Below are 19,047 nucleotides of genomic sequence, written 5' to 3' on the forward strand. Positions count from 1 at the left end.
GTTACAGACACAGTAAACATCCCCAGCTGTTCATCTTTCCTGATTCTCCCCTAAACTAAATCTCTCCCCAGCCTTTGGCAGGTTCGCAAATTATGTGATTCGTTGAGCTGATTTCAGTCCTGACAAACTCCTTCACAAAAGCAAAGAATCTTTAAATCTGTAATGATAGTAATTCCAAAATCAATGTTATTCCTCAATGTGGGATTCCTTGTTTAACCTGCCAACATACAGACAAAAAAAAATACAAAAACTTTGCCGAGGTGACAAGGGAGATGAGGTAGCACTCGTTAAAGGAATAGTTCAACATATTAGGAATAGCCTACACTTGCTTTCTTGTTGAGAGTTTAAACAAATGAGATAGAATGTGTTATTTAGTGAGATAGAGGTGCTGGTAAGAGGATTGTGTTTCCTGTGGATAGCTGTTTCCCACTGTTTCAAGTCTTTATGCTAAGCTTAACTGTCTCTTGGCTCCAGCTTCATTTTTATTCAACTTTTCATCTCACGCTCATCAAGAAAGCCAATAAAAGTAAAAAAAAAATAATTTAAAGAAAAAACTGACGTGTTCAACCATCATTTTTTTTGTTTTTGAATCTAGCTTTAAAAAAAATAAACTGACTGGTTAGTCCTCACTTACAGCCAACATTCATCTTTGTTCTGCTGCTACCTGCCTGAGTAGTGTTTCACTCAAAAACACATTAGACGTTGTGGACTGGAGTCATGACTCTCATTTTAAAAAAGGAAACCACCTCAGGAAGCTGTCAGTCATCGCTCTAATGGTGTGAGCAAGGAGACAAAGTCATGGCCCATCTATTTTAATCCTCCGGTGGTCATGGTACACGGGGAGTTCTGAAAGTCCTGTGACTGCTTCTGTTTTCGACTTCTTCTCCGATGCCAAACAAGAGGAAATCAGAGATGTAAAACTAATCTTGTGTGATGAAGTAAACCAGTCTTTTTTTAGACAGGAACCATTCACTGTTTGTAAGCACTGGCCTGTGAGAAGTTTTATGGTTATCCTAGATTTATTCCATCTGCATTGTTTTAACAGGGTATCAGACAATTATAAATTCTTCCACAAGCCAGTCTATTCTGGGAGATGGGAATAACTTTTCTCCAAGCTGAGATTCAAACTAGAGTCTGAGTCACAGTCAAATGGGCAAAGGAACAAATTAAATCACAGAGTGTATCATAGTTATGCAAAACGGTTCCGAAAGGTAATCATAATTTTATTATCTTTATGCGAAGCTAAGCTAACTGCCTGCTGGCTGTAGCATTATTTAGTATTTCATCTAAGCTTATTTCCTATTCAAACTAGTTTTCCAGTCAAACAATTTCTTTATGTAAAAGCTATAGGTTACAGTACAGAAGGAGTAGCAGCATAATGTACTTAGCGGTAACATTGCAAAATAAAAGCCCTCATCATGCAGAATAGCCCCTTCCATCAGAATGCTGTTACTATAATTGTTATACTATTATATTACTATGCATACATTAGCATTTTAACTACTTATACTGTTGGGTAGGTTGATCAATAACAATGCATAATATTTCACAAGATGACAATATGCTTTATGTAAAATCATAATCTAAGTAACTTGTAACTACAGCAGTCAAATAAATGTAGTCAAGCAAAAAGAACAATCTTTTCCTCTGAAATGTATTGGAGTAGAAGTATTGAGTAGAAGGAAATGGAAACACTCAAGTAAAGTAAAAATAACACAAAATTGAACTTAATGTCCCCCTCCTGATACGTTTTAAAAATACCATGATTGATATTTAGTTTAACATAGTTTTCCCATATAAAAACTAAACGAAAAAACTGAGCTGGAAGCACATTTACTCTTTCTACCTCATTGAGAAATTCTGGATCTGGCCTCGCGCCCCGTCCATCTGCTGCTTGCGCATGGTTGACTGTTGAAAGAGCAATGTGCATCGAGATGGTTAGAAACATCGGAGAGATTTAGCCATACATGTTTTAAGCCTCATGCAGGGTTCAGATAGGATTCAAACAGGAAGTGCTGCCCGCTTCCTTTTTGGCGCCCATGTTAACCTATCGGGCTGTTGAGACAGTATGCGGCCAGAGCTCCGTGAGTCAGACCAAAATCGGTGACTATAGCAGATGCATCAGAATGGTAAGTGTAGTTAGCATCTTTATTTGTTAAAGTTGTTGGTTAGCTTGTAACTGGCAGTGGCTGACAACTATGATGATAGTGTTTTTTTCTCTGAGCTGGAAGTTTGGGGTTTCTTTTCTGGCTTTTGCATATAGACAGTGATTGGCTTCTGAATCTGTGACGTACCAAATCTAGCTTGGTTAAAATATGTTTATGATATGTTTAAATCTCAGATTTTAGGAAGGTATCCAGACATTTCCCCCTTTGGAGGAATGTGAAAATATGGGTTAGTCTACAACCGTGAGTCTACAACTCTCTAGAGATATTGCACAGATACAAGTCAGTATAGTTAAGGTCAGACATTTTAGGGGACATAAAACAAGATAAACAATTTTTTGAGTGGAGGGAGACTTTAACATCAGTAATTGAATAAATGTACAGTGTTTTTTGTTTTTGAGTTACGTCAACTGAGTGTGAATTGACCCCAGACTGTCGGTGACTAACAGCTGTACTGCGTAAAGAACAGTAACAAGGTTTACTGAGGCAATATGATGACAGCAACCTAATACACAGTCTGGGAAACAAAGTGATGTCAGAAGGGCGAATGGCCCGTCACCTGAGAGGTGCCCACTGTGTGAGACCCGATACACAAAAACATCAAGGGAGACACAGCTTTGTGAGAAAGGGCTGATGTAAAAAAAACAGGAAACGTCCAGAGGAAAGAACAGTAAATAAAAGTAGGTAAGGGGGTGGTGAGGGAGAGAGAAAAAGGACACAAAGGCAGCGGGAGGGGGGAGGAGGGGTGTATAGAGAAGGGGGAGGCTACAGGTGTTTCATGGTAAGAGAGTTTGTTTTTTCAAGGGGAGGAGTGAGCAAGTGCCCCGCTGCCTGGTCTGGTCTGGCCCGATGGGGTTCTGGCAGCCTGGCAGTATGGTATTTCACATAAAAACAGACTGCTGGTATTTCAGCCCATACCGCTTTTAAGGTCACATGAACCAAATTACATGATACTAAGGTCATATACTTTAAAATACATAAATACATACGGAGAGACATAAAAAAATACACATTACATAACATAATTCTAATGTAATTATCCAAATGGGAGCATGAAATTGAGACTTGTGGAGAAAAATCATGTCCTGAGAGAAAAGGGAGGAAGAAAGAGTGCAAGTGGTGGTGACAGGGTGATTAAAGTGGTCTGCTGCTGCAGTGGAAAAAGTTAAGCGTGTGGGAACCTCGTTTACGTATGTGTTTAAGGGGACTCAAAGGAGAAAGGTGTGTGTGCGTGTGTTATTCTTTTAAAAATAACAGAACAGAAGCCTGAGTTTTGACTATCTTCAACAGAGACAGAAAAGTGTGAGAAAGCTCAGAGCGAGACTGTGTCTGTGTGCGTACCCCAAACTCCTCATATAATATTATAATGTGTAATGGGATATGTGCTAAATCTGGCATTGACATATGGTTCCTGTGTTAATGAACTGTGCAGTTTAAATCCACAGAGCATCGTAAAGTTACATAAGAGTGCAGGACTTTCTGGAGAGAAGTGACGGGCCTGGCAAGACTGACATCGACTTGAATCCAAGACAACTTCCTTGAAGCAATTTCTCCCCCTAGTGGGAGTTTCAGAAGAAAGTAATGAATAAAAGAAACAACATAAACCTGTCATATGAAGAAGGTTTGTACGAATACAAGTGTTCAGATAAAGATTGAAACGTGTCTCAGATCATCTTTTTATTTCTGAGATAAAACCATGTTGCTTTTTAGGACACAAAGTGGGACTGCTTTCTTTATCCCTGCTATTACATCATTGTCTATCATTTTTTTTAACGTTTCTCTTTTTCTGTATTAACATGCCACACAGTGAAGACTGTACTCTTTCCTCAAACCTCCGCAAGATGGAGCCAAACACTACAATATAGAAAAGAAAGTATATATATCTCCAGCGCTTTTTTTATCCAATGCTTAGCACAAAGGCATTGAGCTGTGAAGTTAACATTGGCAGGACAGACACACAAAAGGCCAAAGGAGCACCATGAAACCTGATTTTGAGAACTCACCACTGCTCAGTTTGCCTTTTTCTATTACTTTAGTGTCAGGGATGTGTGTTTAGACCAGCGGTGGGCAACCATGTGACACACCAGCTGATTAAACGTCTAGCACACATTGGAAAACCTGCAGGATATCTCCCCTTGCCATTTTTGGGTCACAGGTCTATGTGATCATGGCCATATCAGATGACTTAATGAGAATGCCACTGTTCATCTCTCCTCCTTCATTTGGTATTTCCGATTAAACTCTTCTCAACAGACTGTGAGTAGGTGGTGGAGCTGAGGGATACTCGGATACTCTCTCCCTCTTTTTCATCTTCTACCGATCTTTTTCCCTCCCTCCCTCCTTTCTATTCTTTCTTTTTTACTAAACCTGTCTGACTTCCTTTCCCCTCTGCCTCTCCCTCCACATTTTCCTCTTCTTTCTCCCTCTCTCTCTCTCTCTCTCGCCCTGTTACAGACAGCCGCTTTGAACCCGGTTTTATTCGGAGCACGATCTTGGCTCCCATCACCCATGGTCTTCTGATTAGGACCCTCCCTCCCCCAAACCCCCCTACCCCCCTTAGCAGTCACTGGGGCTCACAGCAGCCAACTGACAAGGAAGGAAAAAGCTGTTCCCAGGCAGAGTAGCAGCACTGCCTGAAGACTTGTAAGCCAAATATCCTGCTCGTCTCTGAGGTGGGGATTACCCTTTGGCCAGCTGCTAGATCCTTCGTTTCCCATATGGGAGTATTGGGTTTGAAGAGCACAAATATGGAAGCTTATTCCGCATAAGCTTCTGCAAGGGCAGATGTATAGTGGATGTTAGGATTTTAGCCTTTGGTACTTAAAAATGCATGGACATCTATAGAACTGAACCACAAAGAATTCCATGTATGTTGGAGACATACTGGCATGCGTTAAAATGTTCTGTAACCCCTCAGCTAACTTATAGCTATGATTAGCTTTTCATTTGCCTGCCTCAAATGTTCAGTATGCATTAGCATACAGGCTGGGTGTTTGGAGTAAGCACATGGGTGGATGTTACGCACCTTGCGGAGTAGAGCTCTAATAACAATCTCAAAATCAACAAGACCAAAGACCTCATTGTAGACTTCATGAAGTCTAAAAGCTGGAGACACAGTGCTATCTACATGAACAACATCAAGGTGGACCTATAGTCTCCAGTTTTACAATATTGGGTGTTTATATCTCATAGGACCTCACCTGAATCTCTACTTCTTGAGGGGGATTAAAGACAGAACGCCAACCCCCTAATCCTGGTTGACTTGTACCGATGTATGGCAAAGAGTATCCTAATAAAAAAGCCATGCAGCGATTGTTAAAACTGCACTGCACATCATCAGTGCCGAGGTATCATCAGTTCATGAGAGCTACTGCAAACATTGTCTGAGAAGAACAGTTCACTGCTCTGTCATCTGGGAGGAACTACATAGCCCTTACATCCAGTCTCTGAAAGCACGTTTTTCATAAGGCTGATGAACTAATTGAACCCAACAGGCCAATGGCCAATGGTCTTTCAATCTACCCCTTTTGTCCAGAATGAAATATCTCAACAACTAATGGCCCAACCAACTCATGGATTGATCAAAGTTTGTGCAGACAATACTTTTACTCTAGTTTATGATCAAATACGTGCAAAACTAATATTTTCATCAACCTCAGCTACTTTCTGTGCTAATTAGCAAACACAAGCAAGCCAACACAATAACATATTGAACTAAGATGGGGTTAACATTTTACCTGCTTAAAATCAGCATGTTAGCATGCAGTGGTTAGCATTCAGCTCAAAGCTTCCGAGCTTAAATACAGCCACACTGAGTCACTACCATGGCTGTAGACTCTTGTTGCACCACTCTGTAAATGCAGTATGTTTACAGTGTAAACAACAGTGTACACTTCAATGATCCTGCCTTTTCAAATAACTTTGCATTATTTTAGCAAATTGCAGTATATTGAAATTACAAATGAAATATCTATCCATGACAAAAAAAGTTAAATTTAGTTAAATTCCCTGCTTTCATCTTCTTATGCTTTCTCCTAAACCTCTCCATCGTGCCAAGCTATGTATGCCACCCTCTCTCGCTACTTCCCTCCTTTCCCCCTTCCTCATCCATCACCTCCTTCTCGCCTATTCCTTGCATGCACACATCCTTTTGTCCCCATTGAGATGCACTACAAGCTTACAACGAAGGCAACCTTCCATCAGCAGCCACAGACTAAAACAGATATCTTAGTCGGCAAAATTTACAGATAACCCACATCTTTCTCTGCTCCATCCTTCATTTAGCTTTCCTATGTTTCCTCTTCCTCTGCCTGCTCCGACCCCAATGGAATGAGGGTCTTATAAAGATAAATGATGCCTCTTAGCTTCCTTAACCAACTACCATCTGCTTCCGTCGTAACTGCGGTGGGGAATTCCCCTGGAATTCTCTCATTCCTCTGAGTGTCTTGCCTGACAGGTTCACAACATAACTTTTTTTTCTCCACAAGGAATAGTGAAAAAAAGCCTACACATGGCTCACTGGAGTAGCTAAAGACATTAGGCAGCCATGATAGCGATTCAGAAGGTTGAGGCTCATCACATTTCAATTATGGAGGAAATGAAGTGGGAGAGTAATATGAAAAGATTGATACCACTCTCACGGTTGTAGCTCTATTTCCTCATGGGCGGGCCAAATTCTCTGGGCAGCTGTGGGCGGCGGGTAAAGCAGAGAAAGGGGAGGTAACCTTTCCCCTTATGATGACATAAAGGGAAGATTCCAGATCGGCCCATCTGAGCTTTCACTTTTTTTTACCTTTAAAGAAACACTAGAGAACTTTTCCCACTTCAGTCCCCCTACAGGTTGGAAGCGGAATTGTCCATTACATTACATTGTCCAGTTCATTCAAACTACAGATCCGCTACCCGATCTCTGCATTATGTAATGTAATGGACAATTCCGCTTCCAACCTGTAGGGGGACCGAAGCGGGAAAAGTTCTCTAGTGTTGCTTTAAAGCGCCCATATTATGCTCATTTTCAGGTTCATAATTGTATTTTAAGGTTGTACCAGAATTTTTAAAGTTTACATGGTTTAATTTTCAAAAAACACCATATTTTTGTTGTACTGCACAGCTCTCTCTCACTGCTGCAGCTCCTCTTTTCACCTTGTGTTCAGGTCTCTGTTTTAGGTACAGAGTGAGACATCTTTTCTTCTGTATCTTTGATTGCACATGCGCAGTAGCTCAGATCATTGATATGTCAGCAAGCTCCATAGACAGTAAAAGAAAGGCTGTTTCTCCAACTTCGGTCAGTTACAAGGCAGGATTAGCTGGGAGACTTCTAAACCAGGGCGCACATGTAAGTAGTTCTTTTGTAGCAGTGCTTTGCCATTGAGAACGAGGTAGCATGCTAGCGCTAGTATGCTAGTGCTAACATGCTAACGGTTGCGGTTAGCCAGCTCGTTTCGGCTAGTGACGTAGAAAGCTGTGCAGATTTTGACCAGCTCACCCGGAGACTGAAGGCAGGACACATTCAGAAACCCGTATCTCACTCAAAACAGCATGGATGGATTTTTTTCAAAGTTTGTATGCGTGTGGAAGCACAAGAGACACAAAATAACACCCCAAATCCCAGAAAAAGTGTTTTTTTCATAATATGGGCACTTTAACATGACCTGTTGCATAACTTACAAGAAATGTAGCATTTTATAAGCTATTTTTTAAAACGGAGTCTAGTGCAGTGCTCCCTCCACATTAAACGCTACATTACATCACTTCCAGTAAACGTCACAGAGAAAAATGAGGGAATACAGCATCACCGATCAGAATATCAGAATCAGAATATTCTCTGATCTGACTCAGCTAAAAATACCGAATCCATCAGCATGTTAGTGTGTCGCTCCCTACCGAGCCTGTGTAAAGGATAAGCTACCGACAATGTTATCATCACCTCACTCAACTGACTTTAGCAGTTTAGATAACAGACACCCAACTGTCCTGCTGTTGCTTGTTTATTTCTGCTGTAAAGTTGGGTATTTTAATAATTGATGAACACATTTTATACCATGGTCTGGGTGAATACTTGATTCTGATTGGCTGCACGGTGTCCATAAAAAAGTGTTGTAGGACACCACTATAAAACTGCGCATCGGACGGTTCATGCCTCGCCGTTGTCCATTAATACCTGACAATGGCCACCTCGTCGGGCATTAACCCTTACATATCTTATTTGTGTAAAGTGTAAAAACGTCAAATCACTGTTCAACTATTTCTTGGCTGGTAGTGGCTGCCAGGCAAGCAGCGGTCAAAGGTCATCAACCAGGAGTCAGTTAAAGGCAGGAGACAGATCAAGGAGGACATTCACATCTTATACCAGAGACTTTCTTTGAACACAGACAGGGGTTACCATCTCTACCTCATGTATGGTTCCACCAGTATGCACAATACAGGACCTCGAAACTGAAGCAGCTAAATTAAATTCACCATTACTTTATTTATACCTGTCCTCATGCCGTGACAATTTAAAATGTATTCTGTGTAAAGGGCCAACTGTATTACGTGTGCTGCGATCTCAAAAACTTATTTTAGCCCTGGTTGTTGTTGTTTTTAAGAAATATTCCACATATTACAATCTAAGACCATGCACTGTATGTGAATTCAGGTTCAAAATGAATTTGATACTTGAATGAAGGGATAAGACAAAAAAAATGCCATGTTGTTACTTCAATTCCCCTTTCCACATATTGAAAAAAATCAAAGAATGAGCAAACTCCTCACAAATCCGCAGTCATGAGCGCTTGTGTGCATGGGATTGTACATAGGCGAATACATGAGATGGAGAGAGAATGTTTAAATTAAAATGAAGACATAAAACAGCCTCAGAGAAAAAACAGTCTATTCCACTCACTCACTCACCTTGAGCTACAGAGGCAGCAACTCTGAAACCCAAAAATGTAGGAAGGACGTGGTTCAGCCTTCTTTTTGCTCACCAAAAAGTTATAATACATTCAGAGTCTCCACTTTTTAGAATGAGGCAAGATCTCATGTGGATAGTTTCTGCTACAGCCAACATGTGTCACACAGTGATGATCAGCAGTCATAGTGTGACAGTACATTAGGTTTAACTGGCTGTCAGTGTACAATGATAAAAAGATAGATGCAAAAATAGATGCATGAGTGGGTTTATCAGTAGATTCAACAAAGAGAGCACCCTCTCTTTGTTTCTCTGAGTCAGTTTGATACCGCTGTTATGAAGTATCGAAACGTTGTAGTTTTTCTAAATGTAAGAAAGCAAAACATTTTATATGGAGCATTCTACAGTGGACAGTAGACCTTGGGAAGCAGAAGTCTTTCTTGTAATACACACACAGGTTCAAACACAGGTTCAGGCATTGCACCAGCTGTTAGTGCAGAAGTGAAAACCTGCAGATAAGAGAAAAACAGGACAGGTATGGGAATGAAGGCTAAGCTTGTTGCTTTGGTAAATGGTACCGCTCAATGGGCACATTGAGATGTGAAATATTATTTTCCTTTTACTGAAATGTAAACATAGGAATGAGGACATTTGTGAATAGATTCTTTTGATTTCTTCCGATGTGAGGAGCTCATGCATAAAAGTAGTTCATAAATAGATGGAGAAAAGTGAGAAATAGTGTGTGTGTGTGTGTGTGTGTGTGTCTGTGTGTGTGTCTGTGTGTATGTGTGTGAAAATTGGGATGACAATCGGCTAAAAAAAGCACATTGTTTTTGTAATAGAATTTAACACCATGAAATGTCTGAGATTTATATTTGATACAGCAGAAAAAAGAACTTTGATACTTATGTCAAGGCCTCTTTGGCCATTCAGAGAGAGGGGAGAGTAATATAATTCTCCTGGCAGCTTTTTTCTTTCTTTTGCTCCATGAAACATATATCTGTGTGGTTTGGACCAGAGGTGAATGCACACACAAGATAAAGTAATAGCTGGGTGTTGACACAGAGAAGAAGAGCTGTATGAGAAGGGATTTCCCCTCTGGCAGCCGTCAGTTTTTGTATGAGTTTTCTGTCAGGTCAGATGTTTCATCTGATTTCACAAGTCTGAAATCAATGTAGCTACTGCAGCACGACATTGTCTGACAAATGCACCCTGTCCCTTAGTTTGACCTTTTCTGTAACTGGCAACCATAAACAAGCCATTTCTTCCATTCAAATGTGTATCCAAAACACTCTGTACTCAACATTTAGAACAGCAGCAAAACAGTATTTGCTATGTAAAGCACTATATTTAATAAAAATATAGTGTAGTAATGGCATCTTGAGCAGAGAATGAAGTCACGCTCTGTGTGGGTATATGTGTGTGTGTCTGTGTGTGTGTGTGTGTGTGTGTGTGTGTGTGTGTGTGTGTTATTTCAAGCTACTCTGTTCTTTGTTTTAGTAGCCGTCCCTGCCGCACGTGCATGTTAGTGCATGGGGCCGTGAAAAAAACGTAGGTATGTCACGAAATTGGGGAACGGCCTGTAAGAGCTGCGTGGAGGCAATCCCAGCCCGCTGTTTTTTTCCCCCAGTATTTTGAGTACAGCCCCTTTAAAGAGAGAGAGAGAGAGATACTTTTCACTTACCTCTGGTGGTGTCTAGCCAAAGGTTTTGGTTTTATTTCACATCTGCATTTTCCTTTCACTAAGTTAAACATATTTAGTCAAAAGCAGCCCAGTACAACCACAGTCTGATTGGTTGCCCACTGAGCAGCTTCACTGGAACAGTTGGGGGTTAATGCTGCTGACAAAGACAAGATTATCTTCTTTTAGGAACAAGCTCAAGACATTTTTGTTGTAATGTTATTAACATGCTGCCTATGTTATAATCACGCAAAATTGACTGGTGTGTGTGGTGTTTTTTGTTTTGTCCCTCTGTACATCGGGATTGTGGACATTTGTAAGCTGCTTTACAAAAAAACTAAACTCTGTGCTGAGGTAATTAAAACCCAATGTACTGATCCATAACAAGGAAAAACAAACAAGCCTGTCATGTATTTTAGGTTGTATGATTTTGGACAATTAACAAGCTCAACAAACAAAATAAAAACTGAGCTAGCAGAGCAAATGCGCTGCTGAGACTAACAGCAGCCTTCCCTGACTATGCTGTCAGTGGTTTTCATAAACAGGCGTTGACACTTGACCTGTGCATGGTCAAACATCTCTGGAGTTAGAAACTTGGAGATTGGTGGTTGCTATGGATGCATATAACTCCCACACAGCTTAAATCATGTTATTATAGGTTATATTTGTGTGCCCTCATGCTGCCACTGTTCTTTTCCATATGAACAATGTACTGCAGAATGTTGAACAGTAATAGCTTTGAAAATCATTAGAAGGAGCTTTCAGCATGTGTCTGTTAACACACAATCAGTGGCCCTTTTGCCCTCAAGGCCAAAGTGCCCTTTTTTTTTGTCCATATTTTATTTTTATTTAATATTTTTTTCTCATATTCTTTCTTTGATGATGGCCCACAAGTGGTCCGTTTAAGAAGAATATTTAACAATAATAATTAGCTAGATAAAACGACCTAAACCTTCATATCACATGATGACCAGGGTTATTGCGTAACCCATGTCCGCTTCCTGCCAGGCACGCCACTTGGACAGAAGGGGCCCTATTTTAACGATCTGAAACGCAAGTGTGAAACGCAAAACGCAAGTAGCTTTGTGGGCGGATCTCGGGCGCTGTTGCTATTATACCGGCGGGATAAATGAGTCTTGCGCCCGACGCAAATCTTAAATGGGTTGGTCTAAAGTAGCTGGGTGTGGTTTGGGCGTAACGTGAAAATAACCAATCAGAGCGTAATCTCACATTCCCTTTAAGAGCAGGCGCGCTTGTTCCATGGCGGATTGCTATTATGACGGCGGATTTGCCTGGCGCACGCCAGCGGGAGCTGTCCGGGATGCGGCAAAGTAATAAATGCCCGTCGATGTTGCTGCGGCCTCTCGGGCGCATCTCCTCAAGTCTGGAGAGGATTGCTGCAGCCATGGAGCGTGGGCCTCCAAACGCACCACCTGCTCCTGTTGTGCCCCTTCCTCTTCCCCCCACTCCATCTCCGTCCACCCGCTCCATCAGGACCGCATCGCGCATTGCCACTCCCGGAACAGATTCCGCCGGAGTGTCCAATCCCACCGTAGTTCAACATCACGTCTCCTTAAGCCCTCTAATATTTCCTCATTTATGTCATCAACATATCCACGATTCATGGAAATGTGTAAAACACAACAAGCCACAAAGAATGCTGCGACTTTTTGAGGATTGTACTGTAAAATGCCTCCTGATCTATCCAAACACATGAAGCGCATTTTCAGTAATATTTTTCTTTGTAATTATGTATGATTTTCAAAAATGTGAACTGCTGTAGATGAGAGAAGTGTATGCGCGTTGTGCACACGCTACATTATGGCCAAGCATGCGCCCCTAAAATAGCATCTGAATAACGCGCTAATGACTTTAGACCATGTTTTTCCTGGTCTGTGGCGGAATTGTTTTCTGAAACTGCAGAATAGCACCACGTAACGCTTGCGCCTGAACACGCCTCCTCTTTTCGCTGAACCGCCCCCGGGAGCGCAAATACATTCCCTAATTTACCGACGTGTGTCTGTGGAGGGAAAGGTCCGCTGTGCGTGGGGTGCAAAATAGGAATGATACATGCGTCGGTGTACAAAGGCAATTGCGCTGAGTGCAAGACAGGGCCCTAGGAGTTAGATTTTTGTGGCAGCCGGAAATGGCATGTCCTGGCATATGCAACAGGAAGTGGCATGTCCTTCACCGTAAGACGTAAAATATAACTTTTAACGTTAGTTTTTACGTAAAATATAGACGTAAAATATATAAAAAAACGTAAATATAGACATAAAATATATAAAAAAACGTAAATATAGACGTAAAATATATAAAATAACGTAAAAGAAACGGTTGGGTTTAGGAAAAGAAGAACGGGGAAAGCAAACGTGACTCGCAGGAAACGAGCCCCAGTCTCTGGGGTGAAAGTCCTGTGTTTTTCCCCCAGACTTCTTCCTCTTACTGCTATGGCGTCAATTCAAACACAATTGCAACTGGCATACGGAAGTACCAGAAGTACATGCCACTGGCACGTGCCACATGCCACTTAAAAATCTAACTCCCTCTCCACTTGGACACAAGTTAGTCTGTTGGCGGACAGCAAGAGCGAGAGAAAGTTGAAAGTTGAAGTGCCGGTAAGTGGGCTTTGGAAGTTAATGAGAATGCATGCATGCATGCACGTTTGGTTTGTTATAGTAGCCTCTAGCCGCTGCCCCTAGTTAACGAGTCTCCTCCAGGATGAAAACAGCCAGCAGGCAAGCTAAATTTGTGGCAGCGGCAGCTAACTTTGAAGTAGTGACATTTCGCGGTAACTGCTCGAGCTGCCGTGGCCATAATTACCCGTTTTATTAGGGAACACACTAGAGTCATTGTGAGATAGCCTTATAGCGTCAACGTTTCATTTTCTGATACACAAGAGATGGCAGCAGCAGTTCTCTGTAGGTTAACAGAAGTCTGTGTGTGTGTGTGTGTGTGTGTGTGTGTTTCATCTGCTTTCTTCCTCTCAACCAGCAGCCCACTTAAAAGAACATGTCACTTCTTTGTGAAATTACCTTAGTTTATTTGTAGTCTGCGGTGTAGGTTGGTAGTCTATACATTTTGACTTCTTAATAAAGGACGTCCTTATATTTTGAGAAAATAATCTGAAACATGCTGCATACCTTTGCAACAATTCAAGCTACCTATTAGCCCACTGCTACAGAAATCTGATAGTCAGCTCAGGTTGCAGTTATAGCAGGGCTCCAGGCTAACTTTTTGCCTTGGTTGCACTGGTGCACCTAACTTTTTTTATTTAGGTGCACCAGCACAAAATGTAGGTGCACCCAAATTTTTCCTTGCGTCGCCATTAACGCCACAATTTTATTTGAAGCACAATTATACTGTACTCAAAGTCTTATAGCGGGTCCCCCCTTGCTGTCAAATGCCCCTCAGATGGCCAACACCTGTAATTTGGCCTTCTTCCCCTTTGGCCTTGGCTAAACCAGCTTGCCACACTCCCTAGCATCAACATTCTCCATGCTGGGCCCCTCCACACTGATTCTTATCAGATCTTCCACTAGTCCAGGACTAAAAATCATATCTCTGTATTTTTCGGCTGAATGGCGATACACAATATATATCTCTATCTCTAATTTTTTACAAAGTGGGCTAAATGTTCAGTTTTAAGTCAAAGCCACTTTTCACTAGCTCTTTTATTAAAACAGATTAAAATAAAATGCAAAGACAGGGTTTCCTTCCCAATTTGAAAATATACAGCTGCAACACATGTAAATTATCTGAAATAAATAGCCTGGGATATATAAAAAAATAAAAATCATATATAATATATCTCTGAGAAAGCTCCTTCACTTGTTTTCAATAACAGACCCGGATAGCCAAGTAGCTCATATAGGGAGAGAGGGAGAGGGAGTACGATGAACTGAAGCGTACTCACAGAGTGACGGCTGACTCATTATGAATGGGTCCTGCACCGGTCGAATGCGGGTCAGTGGCGTTACATACGTCTTGTGTAGGCTATGAAATATCTGTATCGTCACTGCGCTGCATTTTTATGAACTATGATAATGTGGCCATGGGTCACATCTCTCACCCAGGTCCAGCAGGCTCCGTCTCACACGCTATTACTCAACGAACTGAAGTTACCGTAGTTCCATTCAATAACTTCTGTGTTTTTCGCCATGGCGGCCGCAATAACAGAGAGTTACCAGCGGAAACACTGGTACCAATACAGGTTTCCCTCTCATACTTAACAATATACAGCTGTGTTAATAACAATTAAAACTGTAGACAAATGTCAGCATGTGGACCGGCGGCGCTGTGTCTCTCCATGTTGCAGATTAGCCGTGTGTGAGTGAATGGGGGGGGGGGGCTGCGTGGAGGAGAGATCCAAACACAGGCACGGCTTTACAGAAGGAATGGCTCATGTACCGCAACATTAAACCATATCGATAGAAACGACATCGCTTTGTTCGTGGAGAGGCAGCGGATGCGAGGACGTTAGGTGCACCTATAGGAAAAATCTTAGTTGCACTCTTACAAATTTTTGTATCGCATTTGCGACCAAAATGGTCGCACTCTAGAGCCCTGTATAGGCTACAATTAAACTGTTTATCTGGTTTGATATCTTGTTATCTTGTCTCTTTTTGTAAATCACGATATTGAATTCTGCTACAGTGCAAAGATGCACTGTAAAGACAGAATAAGGAAGCAGAAAAAGAAGGACCAGCAGGAGGCAGCAAGAGGCAGTGGATCCCTAAGCAGCTGGGTTATTAGGAGCACCACAGGTTAGTATAGTGCTTCACACAAGAATCTGACATGTTCATACATACTTATTATTATAACTTTCTATATATACTGTAGTTTGGATACTGTATGTAAGATTACATTTTGCTTGGACAACGGTTGCATTTTTTGAATATATTTGTGTGAATGTAGTCTAATGTAAGGCTCCATATTTCATTTTGAGGTGTATAGTATTGTGGATTTATTATGTTAAAATGTAGCAGTTTTTAAAATAAAGATGACATATATTGTTAACAAATTTTGTTTCATGTGCCCTTTTTTTTTATTTGAGCCCCTGCCCCTCAAAAGGTCTCTGCACGGCCCTGCGGGGCGTGCTCTCGTGATGGCATGTTATAATATTTACCTGCCGATTCATTCTGAAGCTGTCTCATTGAGTGATGAGTGACATTTTAGAAATTACTTTAGGTGTCACAACACAGGGTGCTAAAGAGTAATTCTTCCATCAACAAAATGGAGGAAACATTTCTTTTTATTCTTTTTTGTTAGAATTTTTGTGTGTGTTACTTGTTTATACAATTTCAGAGGACTTTGACTGACCTTGACTCCTCTTATGTGACTGACAGACAGACAGAGATATATTTTATTCTGACAGATGAAATTTAGATTAAATTCACGTTTTTTTTTTTTTTTTTTTACAGTGATCATCAGCGTTGCTTTAATCTTTAGAAGAAAATGTAAAATTATCAGTTTGACCCAAGCCTCAATACGTTTTTATTTGTTCTTGTGAGATAGCATAAAACTTTTAACAAATATGTTCCCCCAGAAATAATCCCTCAGTTCCCTGAGTGTGTAGGATCATATCGTCGCTGTAAAACTTTAAAACGGTCAATTGTATATTTCAGTATGAACCGATACGACCCTCTCCCCACCCCCCCATTCACCTCCAGTTCTCATCACATCTGTGCCCAGGGTTCTTTCTACTGAGCTCATCAGAGGTCCCGCCCCACACCTCATCCATCCAGATCTTCAGCCAACTTTCTTCACCCACTTCCACCTGTGTCTAGACTCCATCGGGGGATATTTCTGTAATGCTCACTGCATCACCACCCCCTAATAATGATGACGTCCTGATGGGATCTAATCACCATAGTCTTTATCGTGCGCCATATCAAAAAAAATTATTAAATGAAGGCCTCTTCTGATTGAAATGGCTTTTGTCACACCAGCTAGTAGCATTTGCATTTTCTACATGCACTTTATATTCAGCTAATTATACATGAAATATTGCTCTTTTACAACAATACTATTTATTGTAATGTCATTGTCACACTGTCTTGTTGGATTTAGGTCCTGTAAGCAGCTGGCATAATTGAAAGATAGTTTAGATTTGCTGGACTTTTGGATTTTTAAGATACATTTTTTTATTGGTTTTATATTTTAAACATACAGAACAGACAAACACAATTGAACAAGAACAACAACCCTCTCCCACCCCCCACCCTCTGCGGCTCTCGAGGAAAACAAAAACAAACAAATAAACAAAAACAGAAATCACACCTTGCCTAGTCACTCTCCTCTACTTCTTGTGATGCTGAGGTCATTAGGACTGATACTTGTGCTGCTGCACCTTTCCATAGGTCTATTATAGTAGATGACTTGGCTTTGTTAATCCTTGCTGTAGAGAGCTCAAGCATAACTATGTCCAGAAAATATGCCAACCACTTGTAACCAGGCCCAGTAGAGGGCTTAGCCCAAAATTTTGTAATTCAACAATCGACAACGCCACCTTGGGACTTTCACCCAAAGAGTTAAAGATTTAATTTGATATCAGTTGGTATCAATCTGGGGACTCCCACGACACAGTCACATCAGGCAGCGACAACAGCAGACAAAGGGAAAGTCGGAGCTTACCAGACGGGCATTTATTTCCGTGTGTCTCACGTGATGTCTCACGTGACAAGGTACTTAACCTACCGGTTACACACTGTTTTATACAAAGTGAGTGGGGGCGCTGAGCTATCATTTTCTTGGTCGCGGTTGATTCGGCTAGCCAAATTCTCTTCTGTCTCCCAAGTAGGTGTAATTTAGAGTCATCATTAAGTAACAAAACAATCGGGTCAGTAGGAAGTCAATATCCTATCACATCAGGACTTTTGGATTTGATGGTTTCTGCTCCCATATTTGGAGAGCGCTTGACTGCTTGTTTCCTGGCAGACAGCCAGACCCAGAGTGGCTGTGGTTTCCATTGTTGCTGTGCTTGTGTCAGTGTATTCGTCTGCTGACATTATGCTCTTGTAAAGTCATCAAGTGTTAGTAGCTGCCTGGATTGTATGCTACGAAGGGACGGGTGTTGCAAACTAGCATTCGCCATAAGCACTATGATACTTGCATTGGAAAGCTGTTTTCAGTTTCCCTATGTACAGTTATACAATTTTTTAGCATTGATACTAGACAATACAATAGATTTTTAAATAATTAAATCAATACAAAACAAATTTTCCAAAAGGAATGTCTTACTCAACTACACCAAGCCCAGAGAACATTTTAAAAAGGTTTTCAGCTCAATCCCACAACCAAATTATTACAAGCATTACATCCCAACTTAGTTTCTGTCCAGCCATTTTAAGTCACACAATTCTATAATTTCTTTCCTTGCCTTTTCATGATGAGGTTTACATAATATCTGATTGATATTTTTTTTCTCGTGAAAATGAATCCAGTGTAAGTACAGTTATATTTAATATTAATATACACAAAAACAGCACACTGAGGTTAATGATTTCCAGAGTTTAGCATATATGAGATGAGTCGAGTGAAAACAGTACAAAACAAAACATGTAAAATCAGGGCAAATTACACAGGTACAGGTACCCGTCAACCAAATAAGAAAATAAGAAAGGATAATTACCTCCCAGCTAAAAAGCGAATGGAAAATGAGAACTAGATTTAATTTTAAATGAATCTATAGTTAGTCTATAGTTCCGTAAACATTTCGATTGGATCTATCCTTGTCTTATCTACATGTTGTATATGTGTTGGCAGCTACTGGCTTCAATATTCTGTATACATTGCAGTTCCTTTTTTGAGATACAAGTCAGTAACAGTGATAGATGTCATGCCATATCAACTTATTTAGCATATATAATATTCTCAATCTCTCAGTTGTAGATGAAGTTGAGTTTGTCCTCACAGTCCCAGTTCTCCCACAGTCCCTCTTTGGTTAAAGCTCCACAGAATTTCTGTATTGGACACTGGTGGTCCTGATCTCCTCCTTTGGGCCAGGCCTCATACTCCAGAGGATCACCGTTCACCCACAGCCAGCGGTCCCCCAGGTAACGCAGGCCAATCCACACCCGCTCAGTGATGCCAGCTTTGAGAGTCTCTTTCTGGGCCAGAATGCTTTCGGTCTCAGAGAGCAGGCTAATGAGGTCAGTGTTGCGCTCTCTGCAGTGCTCCAGAGCCTCCTCCCAGGACTTCTTCACCTCCCCCACGGTTATATTGATGCAGTAAAAAGGCAACAATTGTGTTTCTTTCTCATCATTCCATTTTCCATCAGGCAGGATGTGTCCACAGGGCTCATTGTTATT

Source organism: Perca fluviatilis, chromosome 1 (genome assembly GCF_010015445.1).
Source record: "Perca fluviatilis chromosome 1, GENO_Pfluv_1.0, whole genome shotgun sequence".
Classification (NCBI taxonomy): Eukaryota; Metazoa; Chordata; class Actinopteri; order Perciformes; family Percidae; genus Perca; species Perca fluviatilis.